This window comes from Natator depressus, chromosome 1 (genome assembly GCF_965152275.1).
Source record: "Natator depressus isolate rNatDep1 chromosome 1, rNatDep2.hap1, whole genome shotgun sequence".
Classification (NCBI taxonomy): Eukaryota; Metazoa; Chordata; order Testudines; family Cheloniidae; genus Natator; species Natator depressus.
This window is the reverse complement of record NC_134234.1, coordinates 202,747,316-202,759,805: the sequence shown is the minus strand read 5'-3', so window position 1 is coordinate 202,759,805 and position 12,490 is coordinate 202,747,316.

The window sequence follows — 12,490 nt, the reverse complement described above, 5'->3', positions numbered from 1 at the left end:
TGAGAGAGAGATTGTGATTTCTGGTTTCTCGTTTACTTGAATATCTACCAAGCAACCCCTGGCAATCCCTTATTCTTCATGCCAGGGTTCTGTAACTCTTTCACAGTGTGAAGAACATTTTAACAGAGAGCTTGTCACTTCACAGCCCTGTGGCAACTACAGCATTTGCTTACACTGCAAAGTAACATTAAGAAAGAATTTCATGGAGGTTAAGCGTCTTGTAATGCAATTTAGCAGCTGGAACAGAGACGAGCCAGCTCTCTGTGGTCCACCAGCAAGTGTTCTGCAGCCACCAGTGGTTCACAGACCACAGTGTGGGAACTTGTGCTCCATGCGGTCCCTTAGGTGTGGCTACCATTTTGCATGCGTCAGATATTGGGCTGTCTGTGGGGTTGGGAACAAGCTGGGAAGAGGACTCCCATTAAGAGGGTATCTCACTCATTTATTTTGTCCAATTAACTTGATTTGTACTTTACCTTTGGTTGATTTGTACTTTCTATGGTTTCTGTTTCTCTTAACTTGTTCAAAACATTGTTTAAAATGACAGGTGTTTTTACCACAGTCTCTTGCAGTGATTTTTGTGTCATTTATTCCCCTGAGCAGCTGTAGACCCCTGGAAGATAAAAACCATACTACTACTAGTAGCAAAGGAATGTTCCCGTGTAGCTCAAGTAGACAGGACTTGTGTCTTAGGAGCAGGAAAGTCCTGGGTTCAGTGCCCATTCCTGCAGCTAGGAGCATAGGTGGGAGTCTAAACCCAGGACTGCGTGTCATCCCCGATGCTGGAAAAGTCACTTCGACTTGCAGTGCCTCGAGTTTCTCATTCTGTAAAATGGGAATAATTCTGACCTTCTTGGGGGTGAGGTCTTGGGAGGAGAGATTCACTGGTGTCTGTATGGTGCTTTATTCTGTTTAATGATTTAAACATTCATGTTTGTGATTTATTAATTTTATTTAATTATGATTTAACTGGTGACTAAGGATATGGGCAGACAGTTCTCCCTTCTCTGTATTCTCCATTATATGCCCCTCCGTGGAGAATGAATCGCTTCTCTATAGTCCCCATTACACTTTGCATGGCCCAGCTGGATCCAGAGTTCCTGCCCCTTTCCCAGTGTGCTCTGTCAGGCGGTAACAAGCCCATATCCATTCCAGCATTGCACTATCCAGCCCAACCAGGCTATCCTGTGCAGTGAGGCAGTTATTACATTTGAGATGTTTGAGACGGATGAGCTGTTTAGGGCAGTCAACTCCCCAGTGTTTCTGCTGAAAAGGGTTTTCCAGAGGAGCCTGATAACAACAGTTCCCCCTCGGCTATCACTTGTGGACAAGAGGAAAAAACGAACTTCAAAAGATAGAAGGGAGACAGAGCAGCACTCTGCAGTGCTCCCCAGAGCAAGCTCATTAGGGTACAGGGGCTCCGCACTGGTTCTGCACATATAGAGCATGTTATTAATAATAACTAGCATGTACGCAGCACTCTGCATGTTCATAGCTCGTTGCAAGCAGATGGTCGTCTTATTATCACCCAGTGGTAGATCAGTAGCTCTATCTCGCTAAAATAATGGGGAAACTGAAGCACTGAGTAAAGTGACTTGTCCAAGACCAAACAGTTAATCAGTAGCAGAGTTGGGGATAAAATCCAGGAGCCCTGGCTACCTTGAAATCCTGCATTTTGGAAGTAAATTCCTGACATCCAACATCTGCCACTATTACAAGGACACAAGACTAGTCCCCAGGTGAACTCAGAGTCATCATCCTCCCTTCTAGAAAGCGACATTTGTTGGAAGGGAGTTCAGGAGACTCTCCTGCAGGAAACGATAGTAAAGTTTCACTTTATAAGTACATTTTGGTCAATTGGATAAGACAGGCAGGCAGCACTAACACAGTGACATTTAGGACAATTACTGCGGCTCTCGATAGCTTATGTCTAAAAAATAAAATCTACTGTGACTGTTTAATGAAACTGTCTATATATGTTATGGCAGCACAGATAGTGAGCTCTTCGGGGCAGGGACCTGGTTTGTATTTTCTGTGCAGCACTTTACAAACCCGAGAGTACTGTAAACGACCAGTACTACTGCCTAGCAATGTTATTAAAAGTAAGAAGACATCACCCTACTCAGGGTGTGTTTGTGGGTGGTGGGGATGACCCACAAAGCCAGCACCAGTTTAATCTAAATGATCCCTACAGTTTACTCAGTGGATATCTTTTTATAATAAATTCCATTAAAAAAAACTATATCAAAAGAATGTTAAGGTTGCCTGGTTAAGAACACAAAAGTCAGGAAATGCTGAGTTTAACGGTGGCACACGTAACCTTAATTCTCCTTACAATGCATTTTGAGTGTTATTACACTGTAGACCACATCTTACTAGAGTGATTGTGTTTTTGATACCTTCCTTCCATCCAGTATCACACAACATTCCTGTTGCAGCTACAGCAATGGTCGACATTGAAACGTATGATTAGGGAAGCACCTGGGGTATTTTTCACTGTCTTTGTGAAAGTTAGCTGCTGAAAACCAGGAGGCAAGCCACGCCACACCACTCTCTGCACTTCAGCAGCAAGTGATCCATGGACCACAGTGTGAGACCCACTATGTTACAACACAGCCTTTAATTATGTGATCACGTCTGGCAAGAGTCCAGTCTCATTCACTGCCCAACATTTGTCATGGACATTGATCCATCACCAATATCGCTGGATTCACTACAGATTTATATAATGGTAATCGCAATCAGAACGGGGTGCGAATGAAGGCACAGAGCAGCCTGTATGACCCATCTCATTCATTATGTTCACTGCATCATTCAGTGCACACACTCTGATCTGTTACTAAAAAAGTTATTCATTGGAAACATCAGAATCGCATATCGGAAGCATCAGCTTGCCCCTCTGCCAGAACCACGTCATTGGCACAGAGTCTCAGGCCCTGATGTGCCCCTGGAGCATCTTGGTGCCTTCAATAGCTGAGAAAGTCTATCAGTACCTAGTACAACTAGATTAGGAGGCTCAGTGGCACCTCACAGTGTCTTAGGCAGTCTGCAGGGAGGGAACACGAACAAACAAAAGTTGCAGTATCATGGCAGCCTCTAATACATCAGGATACAGTAACTTTATCACGTAGAGCAAATATAAACAGCTGGGAATCCTATGAGGGGTATTTGTCAGTTTTCAGGGAGAGTGCAAAACTACATACATGATCTAATTCAAATAAGCAAGGAAGATGCTTAAAACCCCAGAGAGCTACAGGAAGTAATGTGGGCCAACACCTCTACGTCTTGTATTTGTAGCAATGCTGGGCAGGGCCTTGAATAGTGGGTTACACTATAAATTATTACAATACATAAAAGCCCTTGTTAGAGCACAGCTATTTTTGAACTGCTTACCCAAATAATAAAGATGCTAGATAAAGACTGATTTTCCTCTGACAGTTAAATCTCTCTCTGTGGTGGATTATAATGGTTGTAAATATCAGCGCATGTTAGCCCCATTACAATGGTTTACATACCAATAATAGTACATCAAGTACTCTCCTGCTTCTTATTCCAGCCCCCATGCTGCTCTGATGGAGAGAGAGATTTCCCAGTTCTCAGAATATTTGATATCCGTGTGCATCAGTAAATCAGCTATGCAGTCCTTCTTGTCCCTATACACACTGCATTAGCTGGTCAGCTATTGTGTCATAGGATAAATTCTTTGGGTTATATTCTGCCCTGCAATGTAAAAGCACCGAGCTCTCAGTAACTTGTATTACAGCTACACGACTATATCTGAAGGCAGCATTTGGCCCTCAAAATAAAATAACAACAGAAATAGGCCCTCGGGAAGAAATGTGGTCTATTGGTTAAAGGAAAGAACCGGGTGTCAAGAATCTTGGCTTTGCTTACTGACTTGTGTAACCATGGAAAAATCACAAACTCTCTGAACTTTAGTTACTGTCTCTGGAAAATGGGGATAATAATGATTTCAAGGCTTACTTAATATACATTTGCAAAGCACTTTGAGGTCCTCCGCTGCTGGATGCTAAAGATGTGCTGAACATTATAAGAGCAACAGCATGAGAGGACATGTTCCTACTTATCCCAGACAACAGGCCTTGGGTCATAATGAGGAAATCAAAACATCTGTTCAGGCAATGAATAAGCAATCAAAAGAGCCTGAATAGGGGGAGAAATGAAGGGGAAAAAAAACTGAGCTGTCAGTTCCGGAGATCGCTGTCTTCTCTCCAGAGAGATCCAATACAAATTAATTTTTAGATAATGACCATTTACTCCGTGAGGGTCAGTTGTTTGTAATCATCGGTTTCAGTTAATGCAATCGTACTTCTTTGTGTGGTTGCATTATGTGTTTATACACATCGAGCGAGAAAACTTCAGTTATAAGGGTCACCTGACTTCTGGCTCAAATTGGAATGGAACCATAGGCTAACTAACAAGCCAAGAGCCCCTCTCACATTCAGAAATGTATCTGCTACTGTAAATTTGGGATTTCTATCATACACCTAAGTGGAGATTTTGCAGACCCCAACAGCACTGAAACAACACCAAGAGGAAGCCAGAGAGGTCTGATGATATATTTCAAAATCTCTGCCCATGGGAACTTGACTCGCTGTGCAATCGGACTGCAAGTGGCAATGGTCATGGAAGTAAAACAGATGATTTTATAGTGGAGCAGCAAAGTCCTGTTTATTTAGTGGCACTGGACAAGCTTCCTCATAATCCAGAAAGTTAACAGTCTTGCAGCAGCAAGGGGAAAGCTAGGTTTCACACTGACCAAAACCTGCCATAGCTACTCGAAATCCAGAATTTTAAAAAGAATTCATAGGATTTAGAGAGTAGCTGCCAATCTCTGTGCATGTGAAACCTGGACAACTGAGATTTTGCCTCGCCTTTTACAGGATTATGATAAAATAATTTCCCTTTGTGACCAGTCTGGGCTGCTTTGATGCAGAGTCAGAAATGAGACACTGACTTTTAAAGAGCTTCCTTCCTCAGGGGTGATGGGTGAAAGAACAGATCACAGCTTTGTTTTGCTGCAACATGTCTGGAACTGTTGAGAGCGATCTTTTCATTATAGCAAAATCTTCAATTCCTCAGTGTTCTTCCAGGTTTGCGACCTACCTACGTTGCATAGAAGCAACAGAAATGCCTGGTGACTGTAGCTGTCTTAGTGGATTGGCTTAAAAATGGAAGATAGACATCAAAAGTTGCCCTTGCAATGGACAGCTCTGCTGAACACAACACAGAATTGTCCATCTGCATCATAAACATTGTATCTCTTCCCACAAAATCAGCAAGTCTGACACAGCCCCAAGATCAGAGTATCAGAAATGCATTTACTATAGCAAGCAAGATGATTGATGGGAGAGACCCGGATGACTAATTGACTGGGGTGGAAGTCATTCAACATATTCCTTTATTTGAAACAGCCCATTGTATTTTTGTCACTGTCTATGCTGCAAGTCCACAGTGAAGTACCATTAAGTACTTTTATTAGTGGGATATTTGTGACCAACCAGTTGATTAAATCAATTAATTTTAGGACACTAGAGATCATACGAAATTGTGCTGTCTATATTCATTAATTCAGAATTTTATCTACCAATAAGAATGTCCTTGTGACAGGCTGAGATCCCATCCTGGGCTGGAGAGGGTTAAAGGCCAGATACCCACACTTGCTCTGGATTAGGTTTTAAAAAGGGGGAACTCCAGCAGTGGAGGCTGGGAAGGGAAAGAGTGTAGAAAGGTAGGGATAGTCAGGAACTAGAAGCCTTGCTGGGAGGCAAGGTATGGTCTGAGGTCTGTGGCTGGCCAGACTTGGTTGCTGAAGGAAGGCTCAAGCCAGGAAGTTAGTGAATGAACCTGAGCTTTCTTTGTGAGAGGCACAGAGCCTGGCAGACAATAATGTACAGGGACGCTGTATATTCATAAAAAGAAAAGGAGGACTTGTGGCACCTTAGAGACTAACAAAAGTCCTCCTTTTCTTTTCATAGATTCCAAGGCCAGAAGGGACCATTGTGATCATCTAGTCTGACCTCCTGTATAACACAGGCCATAGAACTTCCCTAAATAATTCCCAGAGCAGATCTTTTAGAAAAACATCCAATCATTTAAAAATGGCCAGTGATGGAGAATCCACACCCACCCTTGGTAAATTGTTTCAGTGGTTAATTACCCTCACTGTTAAAATTTTGCATCTTATTTCCAGTCTGAATTTATCTAGCTTCAACTTCCAGCCATTGGATTGTTATACTTTCCTCTGCTAGATTGAAGAGCTCATTATCAAATAATTTCCCCCATGTAGGTACTTGTAGACAGTAATTAAGTCATCCCTTAACCCAGTGTTTCCCAAACTAGGGGCGCCGCTTGTTCAGGGAACGCCCCTGGCGAGCTGGGCTGGTTTGTTTACCTGCTGCGTCCGCAGTTTCGGCCGATCGCGGTTCCTACTGGCTGCGGTTCGCCGATCCAGGCCAATGGGGGCCGTGGGAAGCGGCGGCCAGAAAGTCCCTCGGCCCGCGCGGCTTCCCACAGCCCCCATTGGCCTGCAGAGGTGAACCGCGGCCAGTGGGAGCCGCGATCGGCCGAACTTGTGGACGCAGCAGGTAAACAAACCGGTCCGGCTCGCCAGGGGCTTTCCCTGAACAAGCGGCATCCCAAGTTTGGGAAACACTGCCTTAACCCTCTCTTTGTTAAGATAAATAGATTGAGCTCCTGGAGTCTATCACATAAAGGCATGTTTTCCAATCCTTTAATCATTCATGTGACTCTTCTCTGAACCCTCTCCAGCTTATCACCATCCTTCTTGAATTGTTGACACCCAGAACTGGACACAGTACTTCAGCAGCGGTTGCACAAGTGCCAAATATAGAGGTAAAATAACCTCTTTACTATTGCTTGAGATTCCCCTGTAAATGCATCCAGGTAACCTTTTCTGTGGGAAACACTAGCACCCCATGCTTTGGAGTTTGAAAATTAGCAGAAATTTGGCCTTCGTGCCAGACTTGTGCCTTGTTCTGGTCCTGTGAAAATCTACCCAAATTTGGCCGAGCTATAGAAAAATCTTAGTTTGCACATACTCAGTGGTGATTTTTTAGAAAGTTTAGTGGCTAAAATCTCTGAAGATTCTATGCACCCTGAGCATGTTCCATCTCCTCATAGGTTCTAGGGCTGACCAGACCGCACATGTGCCATCCCCAGAGAGTGATTGAGCACGCTCCATCCCAAGGCTACATGGGCAAATCCTGAAGTTCTCTGTAGTTGCTGGTCTGGATTGCTGTGGTGCTAGGTAACAGAACTGAGAACAGAGATGCGGTTTCTCTTGTGCTTTCAAAGACACATGCTCCCATCCCATCGCCTGCTGGTGCCCAGGCAGTGTGGAGTAGGAAGCTGCCTGACTTTAATACAGCGGGTACAAGAGTCAAACCAGGAGGAAGGGAAAGAAGATTGAGGTGAAGAGCCTGGTGAGACTGGGACTGAAGGGTGGGGAAAGAGAAAGTAGGAGCTGGGAATAAGGGGGTGTGAGACTGGGAGCAGGTGAGGGACTGGTTGCAGGGGTGGGGGGGAACACTGAGAGCAAATGAGTCCTGGGAGGGGGGAAATGGGGGCTGGTGGGGAGAGAAGATAGATCTGACAAGGAGCTGGAGTGTGGGGGAAGCTGGTTGGGCAAAGAAATTGGGGAAAAGAGCTATGTACAGGGTGGAGGTGAAAGAGACTAAGATTGGATGAGGAGCCTGGAGAGGGACACAAGGATGCACCAATGAGAAAGGGACAGGGATGAAAAGCTAGGGGTAGGGAAAAGACAGGTCTGTGACAAGACAGAAAGAGTGTGGCACAGGCAAGAGGGTCTGTGCCCACTAGAAGACACTCCCCTCCACAGCTGGGAATGGAACCCAGGATTCCTTAGTCTCACCATTCCTTTGCTGTCAGCAAATAGCTATGAAACCCACAGCAAGGTATGACTTATATCCCTTTGGTCCTGGTCAACTTAGAGGATAACATCCTACTTCTGCTAGCAGTTACTTCATTACTTGAAGTGGCAGAACTCTGTGTGGTGGATTGAAAGATTTCAGCCCTGCTTATGATCCATGCAGGGATTTTAAAAAAAATGTTTCCTTTAAAAAAGCCCCTAAAACTATGATAAAAGAGCATTAAGGTTGCAAAATCAAGCCCTCAAAAGTTAGGAAATACCAGAATTAAGTTTGCTTGTGTAACCTTAATTTGGCCCCCATGTGCATATGCATTATTATAAATCTTTATGTGATCACATACTATTTTTTCCACAGAACCCCTGCCTCATTTAGCCACTCAACTATAGAGTCATTCTCAATGTTTCTGGCCCAATTAATATTGGATTATTTATACAAAGTGGAATGGCTTCAACAACAGAATATGAGAGAAACCTCCATCAGAATTATCCCATGGTCCAATCACCTCATCTGAGAGGTGGGAAAACCCTGTTTAACTCCCTTTGCCTCATGAGGCAGAAGGGGAAATTGAACTATGGTCTCCCACCTCCTAGTTAAGTATCCTAACCCCTGGGCTAAAGGTAATCAGGGAGGCTGCCTCCTTTTTTGGCTATCTTGTGTGGAGCCAGGTATGCTCTGAGCATTGTACCAGATCAAACCCTGCAGGTGACACAGGTGCTGCCCTGCCTATCTTCACCTGGTTTGAGTATCATGGTGGGTGTTAGGTGTGAGATAGGCATCTGGACACCTGCCTGAGGCAGCGGCACTCATGCTTAGAGGCAGAAACTTAGGCACCTACTGGACCTTTTACAGCAAAAATGTAGGGACCAAGTGTGGGTTTTGTGGATTGCAGTGGTGCCTAAAACTGGGACTTAGCCTCCTAAGTCTGGGCTTTAGGTGCCTAAGTGCCTTTGTGGATCCAGGACTAAGTTCTTGGCCTCAGTGACATTCAGTGCCAATGAGTTCCACAGTCTAATTACACATTATGTGAAAAGCAGAGCAGTCCCGTCCATAGGATGGACAGGGGCAACTGCCCCGGGCCCTGCACTTGGCGGGGACCTGCGCTTCAGGGGGATGCCAGGGGGGGCAGGGTGGCCTGGGGGACTAGTGGGGGGCCTGACAGCAGCAGCAGGGGTCGGACCCACCCCCCTCATTCACCAGCTGGGCATTTATTTCTTTTTCTTGCCTGCAGCCCCACAGGCTTGCCCCAGCCTGCTCCGCTCTGCCGGCTCCCAACATCGCCTGCCACTGCAGAGTCCTAGTGTCCCCCAACCACTAGTGGCAAGGCAGGCTGACCCTACCCTTCCGCCAAGGATGGACCCTTCCATTTTCTGGCGGGACCCTCCACCAGCACAGGGGGCCTCCTCGTCCCTAGCACAGGTGAGGGCCAGCCAGTAGTCTCCATCATCCCTCACCCAGCACTGGTGTCCCCCCAGTTCCTCACACCTCCCCTTCCACTGCCCTTTCTCCCCTCTCCCAGCACTGGTTGGGGTCCTCCAATGCCACCTCCAGGCCAGGGCCAGCCCTTATCACCCCCCTTCCTCAGGGTCCTCCTTGCCTTTCAGCTCTCCAGTCTTGGGGGTCCCCCTACCCGCAGTACCAGGTCCTGGGATCCCACAAGTCTGCTCTCTCTACCACCCACCAGGACTGGGGTACTCCATCCATCTGCTTTTCCGCCTCCCCTCCCTCTCCCAGCCCCCAGAGAAAACAGATCTGAGAGCCCCTCCTCCACGCTGGAGGGTCCGGGAGTCCCTCTGCACCAGGGCACATGTAGGTCCTCCAAGAGCCACCCAGTTCCCGAGACATGGGCTCGTAGTGTTGCGAATGTGTAATTACATTTAAAAAAAATCCACAGGGGGTAGCGAGACCATATACATCTGGGAAGTGAGTTTGCTGCAAGGAAGTCCAGGAAGGTGGATTTCAGAATGTAAGCGGTGTGACATGGATCGTGATCGGTGATTTTTTTTAAATTACATGAATTTCATTATAATTATAAAAAAGAACTACAATATAATATATAGCTGGGCACTATCAATATTTAACCTGCGGCCAGCAGCTGCCCTTGAAGTTCACTGTAACCAGATTTCATGGGACTTTTAAATTTTCAGTGGTAGAGGATTATAGTTTCTATCCCTGGTAGTTCATGAGATCCAGACCTTAAACAATCTCTGGTCCCTTGGACTACTTAGAAACATAGGTCATTTCCCAGAAAGACCAGAATACTTCCAGCAAGCATCCTTGGCTACACTGCGCTGGGGTGAGCAAAGGACCATTTTGACTTAGTTACCGAGTTTATTTTTAAAGCAGCATTTCTACTTTGAAATAAAGTTCTTATAAAGGATAGGGTTTTAGTTACCATCAGCCAGGTCTGCACTAGAAATGTTTGCTGGTATAGCAATTTCAGCTCGGGGTATGATTTTTTTCCTCAACATTTTTATGCTGGGAAAAGTCCTAGAGTAGACAGAGTTATACTGGCAAAAAAGTGCTTTTGTTTGCTCAATGAACCAGTATAAGCTACACTGTCAAAAACACTTTGTTTTGTTGAAACTGTGTCTGTATTAAGGAGGGTTTGCCATATAGCTACACCAGCAAAATATAGACTAGGCCTCACTTATCCTGTTTCAGTTTTTGGTAAGCATCGTACCCATCTATCAAATCTGTGGTTTATGTGGTTTGATAGCCATGTGGTAAAGAAACCTGTACTAGGTTTCCCTGTGCCCTGAGATGAGCAAAGTGCTGAGCAGGACCATTTTGAATTAGTTTTAAACTTTATCACATGGTTCTGAATTTATCACACACCATTTACCAAATCCTCCTGTTCCCCTCTGCCTGATAATCCCAGGCTACTTCCAGTTTTCCAAACCTAGTCTAAGCATCTTGTCATCTTTTTTTTTTTTAAAAGCAACCTTTCATAGAAATACATAGACATACAGAGAAGGTGGAAGTTGCCATATCCACCTTCTCTGTATGTATATATATATCTCTATCTTCTTACTATATGTTCCATTCTATGCATCCATGAAAGCTTGTGCTCTAATAAATTTGTTAGTCTCTAAGGTGCTACAAGTCCTCCTGTTCTTTTTGCAGATAAAGAGTAACACGGCTTCTACTCTGAAACCTTTCACAGAAATGTCTCCTTTCCCCAACTGTGGAATTTCTCCACAAAAATTTCCTAAGGTGCATGACAGGGACTATTCAGTGCAGTAGTAGTGACAGATTGGAAGTCTGATCTTTTATGTCTTGGCAGAGATCGGAATGGTAACTTCATATAATTACACACAGAAGATTCACAGCTTCCCCCAACACTTGCTTTTAGGAAATTCCCAAGATAATAGACTTTAAATCCTAACATTTTGTTTCACATAACTATTTTTGGACATTTTAAAGAAGTTCCTGCGCCATGTAGAGCAAAACTCAAGGTAATTCAGACAGTTGGCCTTAAAGGCAAAAGTTACATAAAAGTACCCCAACACCATTTTTAAACTCTTTGAAACAGTCATTCCTGTTACACCTGCGGCACACAGAGACTGCACAAGGGTGTGCGCTGATGGACTGGCTTTACCAGCGGACCACAGGTGTTGCTCATGCTTAATGCGACACCCCCCCGCCCCGCATGCACCCTGAACATTCGCCAGCCTCCATCCTGTACCACCTATTCCCTGCCAACCCCTGTGAAGGGAAGGGAACAGGTGCAGCGCTACGCCTTTGTCAGGAGGGCTGGCAGCAGGCACAGCTGTGGGGGGCTGTGGGCTCGGGCTATCGAGGCGGGGGAGCAGGTGCGGGCGGCCGCAGGGCAGAGCTCGGGTTGCTAGCTGTGGCCGGAGGGATTCCTGGAGGTTTCATCACATGACACGCTCTTTAATTAAAGAGTCATCCTTCATGCCCGGAGACCCCAGGGCGACCCTGGGCAGAGCCAGGGCTGCGTTGGCACGTCCCAGCCGCCAGCCGGGCGGGGGGTGCCCCGAGCCGCTGTGTGTGAGGTCACCGCGGCGCGCTGCCGCAGACGGGCCGCGCGGTGCCACGTTGAGCTGCGCGGGCGGAGCCGGAGCCACCCCGCAGGCGGCTGCAGCTGCTCTCCCGCCCGCCGCCTCCTCAGGTCACGGCGGGCTGTGAGACCAGCCCCTCCCAGCGCGGGAAAGGGCCGGGCTCGGGTCCGCCCCTCGGGCATGAATGGGCTCAGCGCCGCGGCTTCGCCCCTGGCCCGCCCCTCCCCCAATAGGGATGCGCGTTACAGGCAGCACGTCGCTGGAGATTGGTACCGCGCAGAGAACTGGCTAGACGCCTCATCCCTCTTAGCCAATCACATGACAAGTTACAGCACGCTGCCCGGATAGCCAATCACAGCCTCAGCCGCTCAGCGCCCCAGGCTTCAGTTTGAAGCCCTGTAGAGTGACTGAGCGGCTTCTGATTGGCTTGAGGAGAAAGCTCTTTCCATTGGATCGGCCCTCGGGGCTGCTAGGGCGGCGGCAACGGCTTTTGATTGGGTCTCTGATTATCTTCGGGTAGGTTCGGCTAGTTCC